This window comes from Oncorhynchus nerka, linkage group LG18 (assembly GCF_034236695.1).
Source record: "Oncorhynchus nerka isolate Pitt River linkage group LG18, Oner_Uvic_2.0, whole genome shotgun sequence".
Classification (NCBI taxonomy): domain Eukaryota; kingdom Metazoa; phylum Chordata; class Actinopteri; order Salmoniformes; family Salmonidae; genus Oncorhynchus; species Oncorhynchus nerka.
In genome coordinates, this window is record NC_088413.1 from 51,319,881 (window position 1) to 51,336,788 (window position 16,908).

Genomic DNA, 16,908 nt, shown 5'->3' on the forward strand with positions numbered 1-16,908 from the left:
TATAACACATTAGATCTGGTCAAAGGTTATACAAAGAAAGAAAACAAAATGTTTTTGTACCATCAACTTTGAAATGCAAGAGAAAGGCCATCATGTATTATTCCAGCCCAGGTGCAATTTAGATGTTGTCCACTAGATGGCAGCAGTGTATGTGCAAAGTTTTAGACTGATTCAATGCACCATTGCATTTCTGTTCAAAATGTTGTATCAAGACTGCCCAAATGTGCCTAATTTGTTTATTAATAACTTTTCAAGTTCAAAACTGTGCACTGTCAAACAATATCATGGTTTTCTTTCACTGTAATAGATACTGTAAACACCAATCCTGTAGAGCAGGTATTCCCAAACTGGGGTGCAATGCCGTCGGGGTACGCCAAATAAAAATGTGATTCACATTTATGTCCATTTATTTTTTCCAACGGGGTTATTCATTTGGTTATTTTCTCACCTGAGTAGCCTCATTTCACTGCAAAAAATCAAATTAAACCGTCTAGTGTTCAGCGAAATAACAACACAATGTCAAATACAGGTAGCCTAGTCAAATAATTAATATCCAATCACATTAACCGTTACTCTCTCGCGGGAATTCCACTAACGGTCAAGTCTTGCATCCATAGACAGATACCAGCTCTACTAGTAGTACTGCTACTATCAGAAGTACTGGACCTGTCGACGACAAGTTGTTCTGCTTACACGAGCACATCCAATTCTACATTTGTTGTTCACTTATATTGGGAGTAGTGCCTTAACTCAGCCACAGTGTGTTATATGTGCAAAAGTACTACCTCACAACTCGATGAAACCTTCACTCTTGCGCAGACATTTAGAAACAAAACATGCCAATTTGAGCGAGAATTAAGAGCGAGAATTAAGATGACTTTCGAGTAGTATGACATATACAGTATATATATATAAAAGCAATAGATACCATTAATAAGAAGGGGCTAGAAGCGTCTTATATGGTGAGCTACCGAGTGGCTAGGACAGGCAAGCCCCATACTATTGTGGAGGACTTAATTCTTCCTGATGCCTCGGATATGGTTGGGACAACGCTGGGGAAAAAGGCAAAAAAAACTATACGACAATGACTTCATCAAACAACATTGTTTTGCATATCTGTTGAACATTTTGTATCAAGACTGCCCAAATGTCGCAATTTTTTAAAATGAATAACTTCAAGTACATAACTGTGCACTCTTCTCAAACAACAAGGACATTTTTCAGGATAAAAAATAAATGGAATGGCGCTAAGCATTGGCAAAATAGAGGAAAACCTGGCTCAGTCTGCTTTCCACTAGACACTGGGAGATGAATTCACCTTTCAGAAGGACAATAAACACAAGGCCAAATCTACACTGGAATTGCTTACCAAGAAGAGAATGTTCCTGAGTGGCCAACTTACATGTTTGACTTAAATCTGCTTGGATATCTATGGGAATACTTGCAATGATCAACAACCAATTTGACAGAGCTTGAAGAATTTAGAAAATGTGCAAATATTGTTAACCCTTTCACACGTACCATCACACGGGTGTGATCGTTCTACAGTGGTCCCTGAAGCATACGATCACACCCGTGTGTTTAGAACACTCATTTAGAATGCTCGTTTAGAACAGCAGTTTCGAATGACGCAACAATCAGCGTTTGAGCTGGCCACACTTTTTTCAGAAACTATTTACACAAACACAGTCCTTACAAAGTTATGTCCAGAATGTCAGCAGTTTATTTTTGGATGGATTGTTCAGATATTCACAGAAGATATAGCATAACACAATCATCCTAACCGGAAAAATGTAGGCTACATTTGTCCTAGCGCTGAGGAAAGATTGACCCAACACAAGCAGTCATATTTTCTAACTCTCGGCTGACGTAAACTACAATATGAATTAGCTAATAGCAATTACTGTATATAATTAATCACATCACGGGTGAGTGAGCTCACCATTGATCGAAATAACTAGGTAAAACACTTTATAGAAATCGAAAGTAATCCGACATTAGTTTCAGCGAGCAGCCATGCATTTTTTCCTCACAGAAACCGAAGATAATAAGAGAAGATGAGATGAGTTTGGTCTGTTTGTAGTATGCATGTTGAAGGGGTGTGTCATCTACCGTCGTTCACATCCCACCATGAATTTCCGGAAGTCCTCAAAAAATTAGTGAACTCTTACTCACCTCATTTTGTTATAACATCTTTGGTCAAACAGACGTGAATCCCAGAATGCATTGTATGTCAACAAACATGGATACACAGCTGGAATTAGCTTAGCTCATCATAATCAGTACAACCTTCATCAAAAAGGTATTTTACACACATAATATGTGTCCATTACAATCTGTGCAAGAATCGGAATGCATGATTTGTCACCTAGAATTGAAAACATGTGAATAAAATCGTAAATACACAAATAATTACCACACAAAACATTTTCTGATAGTGATTTATTGATACAAGTAGCGCGTGCCGGCAGTCAACCACGTAACCTCCCACTCTGCGCCATTCAGTGTTGTTGCAGCCATGATACTATGCCTTAGAGATGGGGGTGGAAATGCAGTTGTTGTTCAGTCACTGCATGGATATTAAATATGGGTTATGCATATTCAGTTTTTTGTCCTCTAGTAAAACAAGTTGTTGAACCAACTACCAGTACTGCAATAAAATAGATTAATATTACATATTGGCATATGTGTTTTCTTGCTGTGTTTTCATCCAGTACAACTGTTAAGGAGTGTACGTTAGCATACAAAAGCTGTCCTCATTCTTCAGCTCCAAAGATGTCCAGCTCCAGTTATGATATTGACAAATAATGTTTCTGGTTTCTGAAAGTACAGAATAAAGAGGAATTATTCATTAGAATACAATATAAGGATATAGCAATAAAACAATACTACAAAGAAGTAACATAATAAACACTGCTATAAAAAAATAGTTTATTGCATTGACAAAATCACAGATTTGAGTTATAACAGTAAGAAATTAACTTTTGAGCTCCACAAGGGGGCAAGGCAGGGCAGAACAGAGCTATGCTGAATAGACCAAATAAACAAACCATGGTCATATCTTTTATTTATTTAACTAGGCAAGTAATTTAAGAACAAATTAGTATTTACAATGATGGCCTACACTGGCCAAACTCGGACAACGCTGGGCCAATTGTGCGCTGCAATATGGGACGCCCAATCACAGCCAGTTGTGATACAGCCTGGATTTGAACCAGGGTGTCTGTAGTGCCATAGACCGCTGCGCCACTTGGAAGTCATAAGGCCAGGGTAGCTTCAAAATACAACACAAGCTAATAGTTTTCTGACGCAACTAGCATCGTTTTACAGAGCTAATAGAATAATGTAGCTAGGTAAGCATGATTGACAATAACACCATAAAGGTTATAACATGTGTAACGTTACCTCACGTGTCCGCAGTTATAAGGAATATATTATGATCTACAGCTACAGCAGAAACGGCATACGGAAACTATTATTATAACTATTATAACGTAATAAGGCACTTACTTTGATGGAAACGCAGCCTGGATTTGAACCAGGGAGTCTGTAGTGACGCCTCTAGATCCTGTAAATCGCCAAATGTGATTTTAACATGGGTGTGAATGCTTATGTAAATGAGATATTTCTGTATTTCATTTTCAATACATTTGCTAAAATGTCTAACTACATGTTTTCACATGGGGTGTGAATACTTGATCTCTCTCTCAACAGGCTTTATTGGCATTGGAAACACATGTTTACATTGTCAAATCAAGTGAAATAGATAATAAATAAAAGTGAAATAAACAATAATACATAAACATTACTGAATATAGACATTTCAAATGTCATATTATGGCTATAGGCAGTGTTATAATTATTGTGCAATTAGTTAAAGTACAAAAGGGGAAAAAAATAAACACAAATATGGGTTGTATTTACAATGGTGTTTGTTCTTCACTGGTTGCACTTTTCTTGTGACAACAGGTCACAAGTCTTGCAGCTGTGATGGCACACAGTGGTATTTCACCCAGTAGATATTGGAATTGATCAAAATGTGATTTATTTTCGGATTCTTTGTGGGTCTGTGAAATCTGAGGGAAATATGTGTCTCTAATATGTTCATATATTTCGCAGGAGGTTAGGAAGTGCAGCTCAGTTTCCACCTCATTTTATGGGCAGTGTGCACATAGCCTGTCTTCTCTTGAGAGGCAGGTCTGCCTACGGCGGACTTTCTCAATAGCAAGGCTATGCTCGCTGAGTCTGTACAGGTATTCTGCCAGTATGTACTCTGTTACGGGCCAAATAGCATTATTTTTTGTGTTAATTCTTTCCAATGTGTCAAGTAATTATCTTTTTGTTTGGTTATGTCTCTCTCTGTATCTCTCGCTGTGTCTCTCTCTCTCTTTCCCCACACTGAGTTAGAGCTACTGTACCCCCAAGAGCAAAACGAGACACCACAGAATGCTTGATCTTATATGCTCTCTTTCAAGTCAGGACTTTCTCAGCTTGGAGACACAGCATCGGCATGACAAGTCAGACTTCCACCGTTTGAGAGTGCCAACTCAGTGCAGCAGGCACCTGTGAATGAAAGAGAGAAAGGGAGAGAAAGAGGAGGGCAGAGAAAGAATTGAGAGCGAGAGGGAAGGAGAGAGAGAGAGAGAAAGAGGGAAGGAGAGAGAGAGAGAGAAAGAGGGAAGGAGAGAGAGAAAGAGGGAAGGAGAGAGAGAGAGAGAGAAAGAGGGAAGGAGAGAGAGAGAGAGAGAGAGAAAGAGGGAAGGAGAGAGAGAAAGAGGGAAGGAGAGAGAGAAAGAGGGAAGGAGAGAGAGAGAAAGAGGGAAGGAGAGAGAGAAAGAGGGAAGGAGAGAGAGAGAGAGAGAGAGAGAGAGAAAGAGAGAGAGAGAGAAAGAGGGAAGGAGAGAGAGAAAGAGGGAAGGAGAGAGAGAGAGAGAGAAAGAGGGAAGGAGAGAGAGAAAGAGGGAAGGAGAGAGAGAAAGAGGGAAGGAGAGGAGAGAGAGAGAGAGAGAAAGAGGGAAGGAGAGAGAGAAAGAGGGAAGGAGAGAGAGAGAGAGAGAGAAAGAGGGAAGGAGAGAGAGAAAGAGGGAAGGAGAGAGAGAAAGAGGGAAGGAGAGAGAGAGAGAGAGAAAGAGGGAAGGAGAGAGAGAGAGAGGGAAGGAGAGAGAGAGAAAGAGGGAAGGAGAGAGAAAGAGGGAAGGAGAGAGAGAAAGAGGGAAGGAGAGAGAGAGAGAGAGAAAGAGGGAAGGAGAGAGAGAGAGAGGGAAGGAGAGAGAGAGAGAAAGAGGGAAGGAGAGAGAGAAAGAGGGAAGGAGAGAGAGAAAGAGGGAAGGAGAGAGAGAGAGGGAAGGAGAGAGAGAGAGAGAGAGAGGTAAAAGCACCCCTGACTGAGATGTCACTGAGTGACATGATGAGTTTACATGTACCTGCTCGCCTCCTCCTTTTGATCTTCTTCTTTCCCCTCCTGCTGTGGAAGGTCAGGAGCGGGAGAGGGGAGATAATACATGGGGGTGTGAGTAGGCGTGTGGGAGAGAAGGTGTATGTTTGAGTGTGTGTCTGTACATAAGTGTGTGTGTAGGTGTGTGTGAGTGGGTTTGTTTGAATCAGTGCAGTGCACTGACCCCTGGCAAGAGATGGCTGGTTGCAGTGTGCTATGTGATGTACTGCGGGTGCAGGGAGAGTGATGGGAAGCAGATGGGGGGAGAATCGCTAAAGGTGGAACAGCAAACGGGGGGGCAAGACCCCAATAGATGGCACAGTTAACAGGGGCCAAGGCCCCACTAGGTGGGACAGCATGCAGAGCTACAGAGGAGGTGGTGGTGGGGGACACTAGGTAGAACAGCAGGTGATGGGTGTCAGGTTTGAATTGTATTTTATGTATTGTAAAGGGTCAACCAAGCATGAAGGATCAACTCATCCGCTGTCTCTCTGGCTGGGACTGCTGCCTCGCTTGACAGCTCCCTGTAATCTCTCCACTCCTCCATGTATTCGCTCTCCTCTCCTCCCTGTATTCGCTCTCCTCTCCTCCCTGTATTCGCTCTCCTCTCCTCCCTGTATTCGCTCTCCTCTCCTCCCTGTATTCGCTCTCCTCTCCTCCCTGTATTCGCTCTCCTCTCCTCCCTGTATTCTCTCTCCTCTCCTCCCTGTATTCTCTCTCATCTCCACCCTGTATTCTCTCTCCTCCCCTCCCTGTATTCTCTCTCCTCCCCTCCCTGTATTCTCTCTCCTCTCCTCCTTGTATTCTCTCCTCTCCTCCTTGTATTCTCTCCTCTCCTCTCTGTATTCTCTCCTCTCCTCCTTGTATTCTCTCCTCTCCTCCTTGTATTCTCTCCTCTCCTCCTTGTATTCTCTCCTCTCCTCCCTGTATTATCTCCTCTCTCCACCCTGTATTCCCTCCTCTCTCCTCCCAGTATTCTCCCTCTTCAGCCCTGTATTCTCCCTCATTCCTGTATACTTCCTCTCTCCTCCCTGTATTCTCTCTCCCTCCTTCCTGTATTCCCCCTCCCTCCTCCCTGTATTCTCCCTCCCTCCTCCCTGTATTCCCTCCTCTCTCCTCCCTGTAATCTCTCCACTCCTCCATGTATTCTCTCCACTCTCCTCCCTGTATTCTCTCCACATTGTATTCTCTCTCCATCCTCTCTGTTCTCTCTTCTCCTCCCTGTATTCTCTCTTCTACTCCCTGTATTCACTCATCTCTCCTCCCAATTCTCTCCCTCCCTCCTCCCTGTACTCTCCCTCCCTCCTCCCCATGTGCTCCCTCCCTCCACACTGTATTCCCTCCTCTCTCCTCCCTGTTCTCTCTTCTACTCCCTGTATTTTCTCTTCTCTCCATATTGTATTCTCTCCTCTCTCCCTGTATTTTCTCTTCTCTCCACATTGTATTCTCCCTCTTATTTTATTTTATTTATTTCACCTTAATTTAACCAGGTAGGCAAGTTGAGAACAAGTTCTAATTTACAATTGCGACCTGGCCAAGATAAAGCAAAGCAGACAAATACACATACAACAACACATGAGTTACACACATGGAGTAAAACAAACATACAGTCAATAATACAGTAGAAAAATAAGTCTATATACAATGTGAGCAAATGAGGTGAGATAAGGGAGGTAAAGGCAAAAAAAGGCCATGGTGGCGAAGTAAATACAATATATCAAGTAAAACACTGGAATGGTAGATTTGCAGTGGAAGAATGTGCAAGGTAGAGGTAGAAATAATGGGGTGCAAAGGAGAAAAATAAATAAATACAGTAGGGGGAGAGGTAGTTTTCTGGGCTAAATTATAGATGGGCTATGTACAGGTGCAGTAATCTGTGAGCTGTTCTGACAGCTGGTGCTTAAAGCTAGTGAGGGAGATAAGTGTTTCCAGTTTCAGAGATTTTTGTAGTTCGTTCCAGTCATTGGCAGCAGAGAACTGGAAGGAGAGGCGACCAAAGGAAGAATTGGTTTTGGGGGTGACCAGAGAGATATACCTGCTGGAGCGCGTGCTACAGGTGGGTGCTGCTATGGTGACCAGCGAGCTGAGATAAGGTGGGATTTTACCTAGCAGGGTCTGTAGATGACCTGGAGCCAGTGAGTTTGGCGACGGTTATGAAGCAAGGGCCAGCCAACGAGAGCGTACAGGTCGCAGTGTTGGGTAGTATATGGGGCTTTGGTGACAAAACGGATGTGATAGACTGCATCCAATTTATTGAGTAGGGTATTGGAGGCTATTTTTTAAAGGACATCGCCAAAGTCGAGGATCGGTAGGATGGTCAGTTTTACAAGGGTATGTTTGGCAGCATGAGTGAAGGATGCTTTGTTGCGAAATAGGAAGCCAATTCTAGATTTAACTTTGGATTGGAGATGTTTGATGTGAGTCTGGAAGGAGAGTTTACAGTCTAACCAGACACCTAGGTATTTTTTTATTTTATCTTTATTTAACTAGGCAAGTCAGTTAAGAACAAATTCTTATTTTCAATGACGGCCTAGGAACAGTGGGTTAACTGCCTGTTCAGGGGCCGAACGACAGATTTGTACCTTGTCAGCTCGGGGGTTTGAACTGGCAACCTTCCAGTTACTAGTCCAACACTCTAACAACTAGGCTACGCTGCCGTTGTCCACATTTTCTAAGTTAGAACCGTCCAGAATAGTGATGTTGAACGGGCAGGCAGGTGCAGGCAGCAATCAGTTGAAGAGCATGCATTTAGTTTTACTTGTATTTAAGAGCAATTGGAGGCCACGGAAGGAGAGTTTTATGGCATTGAAGCTCGTCTGGAGGGTTGTTAACACAGTGTCCAAAGAAGGGCCAGAAGTATACAGAATGGTGTGCGTAGAGGTGGATCAGAGACTCACCAGCAGCAAGAGCGACATCATTGATGTATACAGAGAAGAGAGTCAGTCCAAGAATTGAACCCTGAGGCACCCCCATAGAGACTCCCAGAGGCCCGGACAACAGGCCCTCCGATTTGACCCTCTGAACTCTATCAGAGAAGTAGTTGGTGAACCAGGCAAGGCAATCATTTGAGAAACCAAGGCTATCGAGTCTGCCGATGAGGATGTGGTGATTGAGAGTCGAAAGCCTCGGCCAGATCAATGAATTTGGCTACACAGTATTGTTTCTTATCGATGGCAGTTAAGATATCATTTAGGACCCTGAGTGTGGCTGAGGTGCACACAGCAGAGGTGTATTTAGAGATCAACTTCGTTAGGATGATATCTATGAGGGTGCCTGTGTTTACGGCTTTGGGGTGGTACCTGGTAGGTTCATTGATCATTTGTGTGAGATTGTGGGCATCAAGCTTAGATTGTAGGATGGCTGGGGTGTTAAGCATGTTCCAGTTTAGGTCACCTTGCAGCATGAGCTCTGAAGATAGATGGGGGGCAATCAGTTCACATATGGTGTCCAGAGCACAGCTGGGGGCAGAGGGAGGTCTATAGCAGGCGGCAACGGTGAGAGACATGTTTTTAGAGAGGTGGATTTTTAAAAGTAGAAGTTCAAATTGTTTGGGTACAGACCTGGATAGTAGGACAGAACTCTGCAGGCTCTCTGCAGTAGATTGCAACAATGCCTCCTTTGGCCGTTCTATCTTATCTGAAAATGTTGTAGTTCGGGATGAAGATTTCAGAATTTTTGGTGGTCTTCCTAAGCCAGGATTCAGACACAGCTAGAACATCCGGGTTGGCAGAGTGTGCTGAAGCAGTGAATAAAACAAACATAGGGAGGAGGCTTCTAATGTTAACCTCTTCAACCTATGGGGGCGCTATGTCATTATTGGATAAAAAAACGTGCCCGTTTTAAGCGCAATATTTTGTCACGAAAAGATGCTCGACTATGCATATAATTGGCAGCTTTGGAAAGAAAACACTCTTTCCAAAACTGCAAAGATATTATCTGTGAGTGCCACAGAACTCATGCTACAGGCGAAACCAAGATGAAACCTCAAACAGGAAATGAGCAGAATTTTTGAGGCTCTGTTTTCCATTGTCTCCTTATATGGCTGTGAATGTGCCATGAACGAGCCTAAGCTCTCTGCCGTTTATCCAAGGTGTCTGCAGCATTGTGACGTATTTGTAGGCATATCATTGGAAGATTGGCCATAAGAGACTACATTTGCCAGGGGTCCGCCCGGTGTCCTTTGTCTAAATTGGTGTGTAATCTTCAACTGGAGGCATTTTCCATTGAGATTCAGAGGAGAACGCACACTTCCACGAACGATATATCATCGAAGAGATATGTGAAAAACACGTTGAGGATTGATTCTAAACAACGTTTACCATGTTTCAGTTGATATTATGAGTTAATTTGGAAAAAAGTTTGGCGTTTTGACGAATGAATTTTCAGGTTTTTTTGGTAGCCAAACATGACGCAGAAAACGGACCGATTTCTCCTGCACAAATAATCTTTCAGGAAAAACTGAACATTTGCTATCTAACAGAGTCTCCTCATTGAAAACATCCGAAGTTCTTCAAAGGTAAATTATTTTATTTGAATGGTTTTCTGTTTTTTGTGAAAATGTTGCCTGCTGAATGCTAACGCTAAATGCTATGCTAACGCTAAATGCTGTTACACAAATGCTTGTTTTGCTATGGTTGAGAAGCATATTTTTGAAAATCGGAGATGAGAGTGTTGTTAACAAAAGGCTAAGCTTGAGAGCTAGCATATTTATTTCATTTAATTTGCGATTTTCATGAATAGTTAACGTTGCGTTATGGTAATGAGCTTGAGGCTGTATTCACGATCCCGGATCCGGGATGGCTCGACGCAAGAAGTTAACATGCATGAAACTAAGGCTATTACGGTTACAGAAGTCATCAAAAGAGAGCGCCTGGGGAATAGGAGTGGAGCTAGGCACTGCAGGGCCTGGATTCAACTCTACATCACCAAAGGAACAGAGGAGGAGTAGGATAAGGGTATGGCTAAAAGCTATGAGAATTGGTCGTCTAGAACGTCCGGAACAGAGAGTAAAAGGAGGTTTCTGGGGGCGATAAAATAGCTTCAAGGTATAATGTACAGACAAAGGTATGGAATACAGTGTAGGTAAACCTAGGTATTGAGTGATGATGAGAGAGATATTGTCTCTAGAAACATCATTGAAACCAGGTGATGTCATTGCATTTGTGGGTGGTGGAACTGAATGGTTGGATAAGGTATAATGAGCAGGGCTAGAGGCTCTACAGTGAAATAAGCCAATAAACACTAACCAGAACAGCAATGGACAAGGCATACTGACATTAAGGAGAGGCATGCTTAGTCGAGTGATCATAAGGGTCCAGTGAGTAGTGAGGTTGGTTGGGGTAACGGTGAGCTACCTCGTGCGTTTCCGTCGGTAGATTAGTGGGGTTCCGTGTGGTAGAGGGGATCAATCCAATTGGCAAAATAGATATAGTTATAGTGAAGAAAAATTGTCCGATAGATTTATTCTCTTGCTCCTACCTGACACGCAGGCGTCCCATCTAGACATCTGGAAATGCAAATGCGCTACGCTAAATGCTAATAGTACTAGTTAAAACTCAAACGTTCATTAAAATACACATGCAGGGTATTGAATTAAAGCTACACTCGTTGTGAATCCAGGCAACAAGTCAGATTTTTAAAATGCTTTTCGGCGAAAGCATGAGAAGCTATTATCTGATAGCATGTAACACCCCAAAAGACCCGCAGGGGATGTAAACAAAATAATTAGCATAGTCGGCGCTACACAAACAGCACAAATAAAATATAAAACATTCATTACCTTTGACCATCTTCTTTGTTGGCACTCCTAGATGTCCCATAATCACTATTGGGTCTTTTTTTCGATTAAATCGGTCCATATATAGCCTAGATATCGATCTATGAAGACTGTGTGATAAACGAAAAAAAAATAGCGTCTTATAACGTAACGTAATTTTTTTAAATTAAAAAAGTTGACGATAAACTTTCACAAAACACTTCGAAATACTTTTGTAAATGCAACTTTAGGTATTAGTAAACGTTAATAAGCGATCAAATTGATCACGAGACGAAGTATATTCTATAGGGGTACGTCTGGAAATAATGTCCGGGTAAATCTCAACCAAAATATCCGGTCGGAGACCTGAAGAAAAAGCCTGTCTCTTGTTCGTTTGACCAAGAAACAAAGACTAGGCAAATGACAAGACTGTTGACATCGTGTGGAAGCTGTAGGTACTGCAACCTCGGCCGCATTTATTGTGGTTCACCTTTATCAATCGGTTGAAGTCGCGCATGGATATATTTGTCCATTTTCAGTGATCAGATTTTCCTGCACTTTTCGATGAAACGCACGTTCTGTTATAGTCACAGCCGTGATTTAACCAGTTTTATAAACGTCTGAGTGTTTTCTATCCACACATACTAATCATATGCATATACTATATTCCTGGCATGAGTAGCAAGGCGCTGAAATGTTGGGCGATTTTTAACAGAATGTTCGAAAAAGTAAGCCCTAAGCTTAAGTGGTTTAACCCTTTCATGCGTGAGTTCCAAATATCTCTAACGGTCGCCCCAGCGTGATTTTTTTTAAGTACGTGATGTTAGAATGTTCTCTCCATTCCAGAATGTGATTGATACGTAACAGTACATTTGATCCGCGCTGCCCTCAAACTAAAGCACGCAGCCTGTTTATATTTATAGGTTGTTTTAACTTCAATTTCAAATGATTTTCAAACAAGTTTTTATTTTCTAAAAACAGTTTGAATTTAGGTGTGTTCCGCCTCCTCATTCATTCACATAAAAATAGTCATTTTTACTTTTGCGGATAATTACATTTTTGGGACATTTCTGAAACGGACAAAATTCCCCAAGCACTTCCCAATTGTTTGTGCAGTTCACGTCTGCAGACATTTGCTCATCTCCCATCAGAACAGGATCTGCACACGTGTTCACATTTTCTATCCCACATTTCTATTGTAGCGTACTGTATGTATGGAGCATAATATATTTGTGTATATTCTTTATCACCGCGGACACGTGAGGTAACGTTACTCATTTTATAACCTTTATGGTGTTATAGTCAATCGTGCTTATGTAGCCACATTCTTCTATTAGCTCTGTAAAACAATGCTAAATGCGTCAGAGAAGTATTATCTTGTGTTGCATTTTGAAGCTACCATGGCCTTATGACTCTCAAGTGGTGCAGCGGTCAAAGGCACAGCACATCAGTACTAGAGGCGTCACTACAGACTCCCTGGTTCAAATCCAGGCTGCGTTTCCATCAAAGTAAGTGCCTTATTACGTTATAATAGTTATAATAATAGTTTCCGTATGCCGTTTCTGCTGTAGCTGTAGATCATAATATATTCCTTATAACTGCGGACACGTGAGGTAACGTTACACATGTTATAACCTTTATGGTGTTATTGTCAATCATGCTTACCTAGCTACATTATTCTATTAGCTCTGTAAAACGATGCTAGTTGCGTCAGAAAACTATTAGCTTGTGTTGTATTTTGAAGCTACCCTGGTTCAAATCCAGGCTGTATCACAACTGGCTGTGATTGGGCGTCCCATAGTGCAGCGCACAATTGGCCCAGCGTTGTCCGAGTTTGGCCGGTGTAGGCCATCATTGTAAATAATAATTTGTTCTTAAATTACTTGCCTAGTTAAATAAATAAAAAATATGACCATGGTTTGTTTATTTGGTCTATTCAGCATAGCTCTGTTCTGCCCTGCCTTGCCCCCTTGTGTAATTTTGCACGCCCAATTTTTCAGTTTTTGATTTGTTAAAAAAGTTTGAAATATCCAATAAATGTCGTTCCACTTCATGATTGTGTCCCACTTGTTGTTGATTCTTCACAAAAAAATACAGTTTTATATCTTTATGTTTGAAGCCTGAAATGTGGCAAAAGGTCGCAAAGTTCAAGGGGGCCGAATACTTTCCGAATACTTTCGCAAGGCACTGTATATATATACGGGACACGACAAGACGAGGACAAAGGACATCTGACTGCTATGCCATCTTGGAGAAGATCCTCCCTGTATTCTCTCCTCCCTATATTCTCTCTTCTGTCCACATTGTATCCCCTCCTCTCTCCTCCCAGTATTCTCCCTCTTCCTCCCTGTATTCTCCCTCTCTCCTCCTTGTATTCTCCCCCTATCCTCCCAGTATTCTCCCTCTTCCTCCCTGTACTCTCAAATCAAATCCAAGTTTATTTGTCACGTGCGCCGAATACAACAGGTAGACCTTACAGTGAAATGCTTACTTACAGGCTCTAACCAATAGTGCAGAGAAAAAAAAAGTGTGTGTGTGTCGGTAGGTAAAGAAATAAAACAACAGTAAAAAGACATTTGAAAATAAGAGTAGCAAGGCTATATACAGACACCGGTTAGTCAGGCTTATTGAGGTAATGTGTACATGTGGGTATGGTTAAAGTGACTATGCATATATGATGAACAGAGAGTAGCAGTAGCGTAAAAAAAGAGGGGTTGGCGGGTGGTGGGACACAATGCAGATAGCCCGGTTAGCCAATGTGCGGGAGCACTGGTTGGTCGGGCCAATTGAGGTAGTATGTACATGAATGTATAGTTAAAGTGACTAAGCATATAAGATAAACAGAGAGCAGCAGCATAAAAGTAAAAGAGGGGCTGGGGGGTGGCACACAATGCAAATAGTCCGGGTAACCATTTGGTTACCTGTTCAGGAGTCTTATGGCTTGGTGGTAAAAACTGTTGAGAAGCCTTTTTGTCCTAGACTTGGCACTACCCTCTGAAGTGCCTTGCGGTCGGAGACTGAGCAATTGCCGTACCAGGCAGTGATGCAACCGGTCAGGATGCTCTCGATGTTGCAGCTGTAGAACCTTTTGAGGATCTCAGGACCCATGCGAAATCTTTTTAGTTTCCTGAGGGGGAATAGGCTTTGTCATGCCCTCTTCACGACTGTCTTGGTGTGTTTGGACCATTCTAGTTTGTTGTTGATGTGGACACCAAGGAATTTGAAGCTCTCAGCCTGCTCCACTACAGCCCCGTTGATGAGAATGGGGACGTGAACGGTGCTCCTTTTCCTGTAGTCCGCAATCATCTCCTTAGTCTTGGTTACTTTGAGAGATAGGTTGTTATTCTGGCACCACCTGGCCAGGTCTCTGACCTCCCCCCTATAGGCTGTCTCGTCGTTGTCGGTGATCAGGCCTACCACTGTTGTGTCGTCTGCAAACTTAATGATGGTGTTGGAGTCGTGCCTGGCCATGCAGTCGTGGGTGAACAGGGAGTGCATGAGGGGACTGAGCACGCAACCCTGGGTAGCTCCAGTGTTGAGGATCAGTGTGGCAGATGTGTTGCTACCTACCCTCACCACCTGGGGGCGGCCCGCCAGGAAGTCCAGGATCCAGTTGCAGAGGGAGGTGTTTAGTCCCAGGTTCCTTAGCTTAGTGATGAGCTTTGTGGGTACTATGGTGTTGAACGCTGAGCTGTAGTCAATGAACAGCATTCTCACATAGGTGTTCCTATTGTCCAGGTGGGAAAGGACAGTGTGGAGTGCAATAGAGATTGCATCATTTGTGGATCTGTTTGGGAGGTATGCAAATTGGAGTGGGTCTAGGGTTTCTGGGGTAATGGTGTTGATGTGAGCCATGACCAGCCTTTCAAAGCACTTCATGGCTAAGGACAAGAGTGCCACGGGTCTGTCGTCATTTAGGCAGGTTGCCTCTGTGTTCTTGGGCACAGGGACTATTTGTCTGCTTGAAACATGTTGGTATTACAGACTCAAATCAGGGACATGTTGAAAATGTCAGTGAAGACACCTGCCAGTTGGTCAGCACATGCTAGGAGCCCACGTCCTGGTAATCCATCTGGCCCCACAGCCTTGTGAATGTTGAACTGTTTAAAGGTCTTACTCATGTCGGCTACGGAGAGCGTGATCACACAGTCGTCTGGAACAGCTGATGCTCTCATGCATGCCTCAGTTTTGCTTGCCTCGAAGCGAGCATAGAAGTGATTTAGCTCGTCTAGTAGGCTCGTGTCACTGGGCAGCTCGCGGCTGTGCTTCCCTTTGTAGTCTGAAATAGTTTGCAAGCCCTGCCACACCCGAAGAGCGTCGGAGCCGATGTAGTATGATTCAATCTTAGCCCTGTATTGACACTTTGCCGGTTTGATGGTTCGTCACAGGGCATAGCGGGATTTCTTGTAAGCTTCCGGGTTAGAGTCCCGCACCTTGAAAGCGACAGCTCTACCATTTAGCTCAGTGCGAATGTTGCCTGTAATCCATGGCTTCTGATTGGGGTATGTACGTACGGTCACTGTGGTGACAACGTTCTCAATGCACTTATTGATAAAGCCAGTGACTGATGTGGTGTATTCCCCAATGTCATCGGAAAAATCCCGGAACATGTTCCAGTCTGTGATAGCGAAACAGTCCTGTAGTTTAGCATCTGCTTCATCTGACCATTTTTATTATAGACCGAGTCACTGGTGCTTCCTGCTTTCATTTTCGCTTAAGCAGGAATCAGGAGGATAGAATTGCGGTCGTATTTACCAAATGGAGGGCGAGGGAGAGCTCTGTACGCATCTCTGTGTGTGTAGTACAGCTGATCTAGATTTTTTTCCCTCTGGTTGCACATTTAACATGTTGATAGAGATTTGGTAGAAATGATTTAACTTTCCCTGCATTAAAGTCTCTGGCCACTAGGAGCACCGCCTCTGGGTGAGTGGTTTCCTGTTTGCTTATTTCCTTATACAGCTGGCTGAGTGCGGTCTTAGTGCCTGCATCTGTCTGTGGTGGTCAATATACAGCCACGAAAAGTATAGCTGGGAACTCTCTAGGCAAGTAGTGTGCCCTGCAATTTATCATAATATACTCTACATCAGGCGAGCAAAATCTAGAGACTTCCTTAGATTTTGTGCACCAGCAGTTGTTTACAGATATGCACAGACCACCTCCCCTCGTCTACCGGAGTGTGCTGTTCTATCCTGCCGGTGCAGCGTGTATCCCGCTAGCTGAATATCCATATCGTTATTCAGCCACAATTCTGTGAAACATAGGATATTACAGTTTTTGATGTGAACGTACCTTGTTTAGTTTATTGTCCAATGATTGCATGCTGGCGAGTAATATTGACGGTAACAGCAGCTTTCCTAGTTGCCTTCTGCAGGTCTGGACGAGGCATCCGGCTCTTCTTCCTCTGCGTCGCTTCCTTTTGCAAATAATTGGGATGTCTGCCCTGTGGGGTGTTTGGAGAATATTGTGTGAGTCCTGCTTGCTGCGGTTGTTGTTGTTGTTGAAGGAATCTTAGTCTAATCAGAGGTGAGTGATCGCTGTCCTGATATCCAGAAGCTCTTTTCTGCCGTAAGAAACGGTTGCAGAAACATTATGTACAAAATCATTTACAAATATCGCGAAAAAACACATAATAGCATAATTGGTTAGGAGACCGTAAAACGGCGTCCATCTCCTCCGGGCACCATTACAAGGCTCCATCTCCCACCCTCCTCCCTGTACT

General features: G+C 43.0%; 1 long non-coding RNA gene across 1 annotated transcript; it reads right to left on the reverse strand.

Annotated features, from left to right (window-relative positions):
- Nucleotides 1-2,427: 2,427 nt before the first annotated feature.
- Nucleotides 2,428-3,566, reverse strand: LOC135561565 (uncharacterized). The gene is made up of 2 exons (XR_010459562.1): nucleotides 3,511-3,566; nucleotides 2,428-2,820 (listed from the first exon to the last, which is right to left on the reverse strand). It is a non-coding gene; the product is annotated as an uncharacterized LOC135561565 (long non-coding RNA).
- Nucleotides 3,567-16,908: the final 13,342 nt, after the last annotated feature.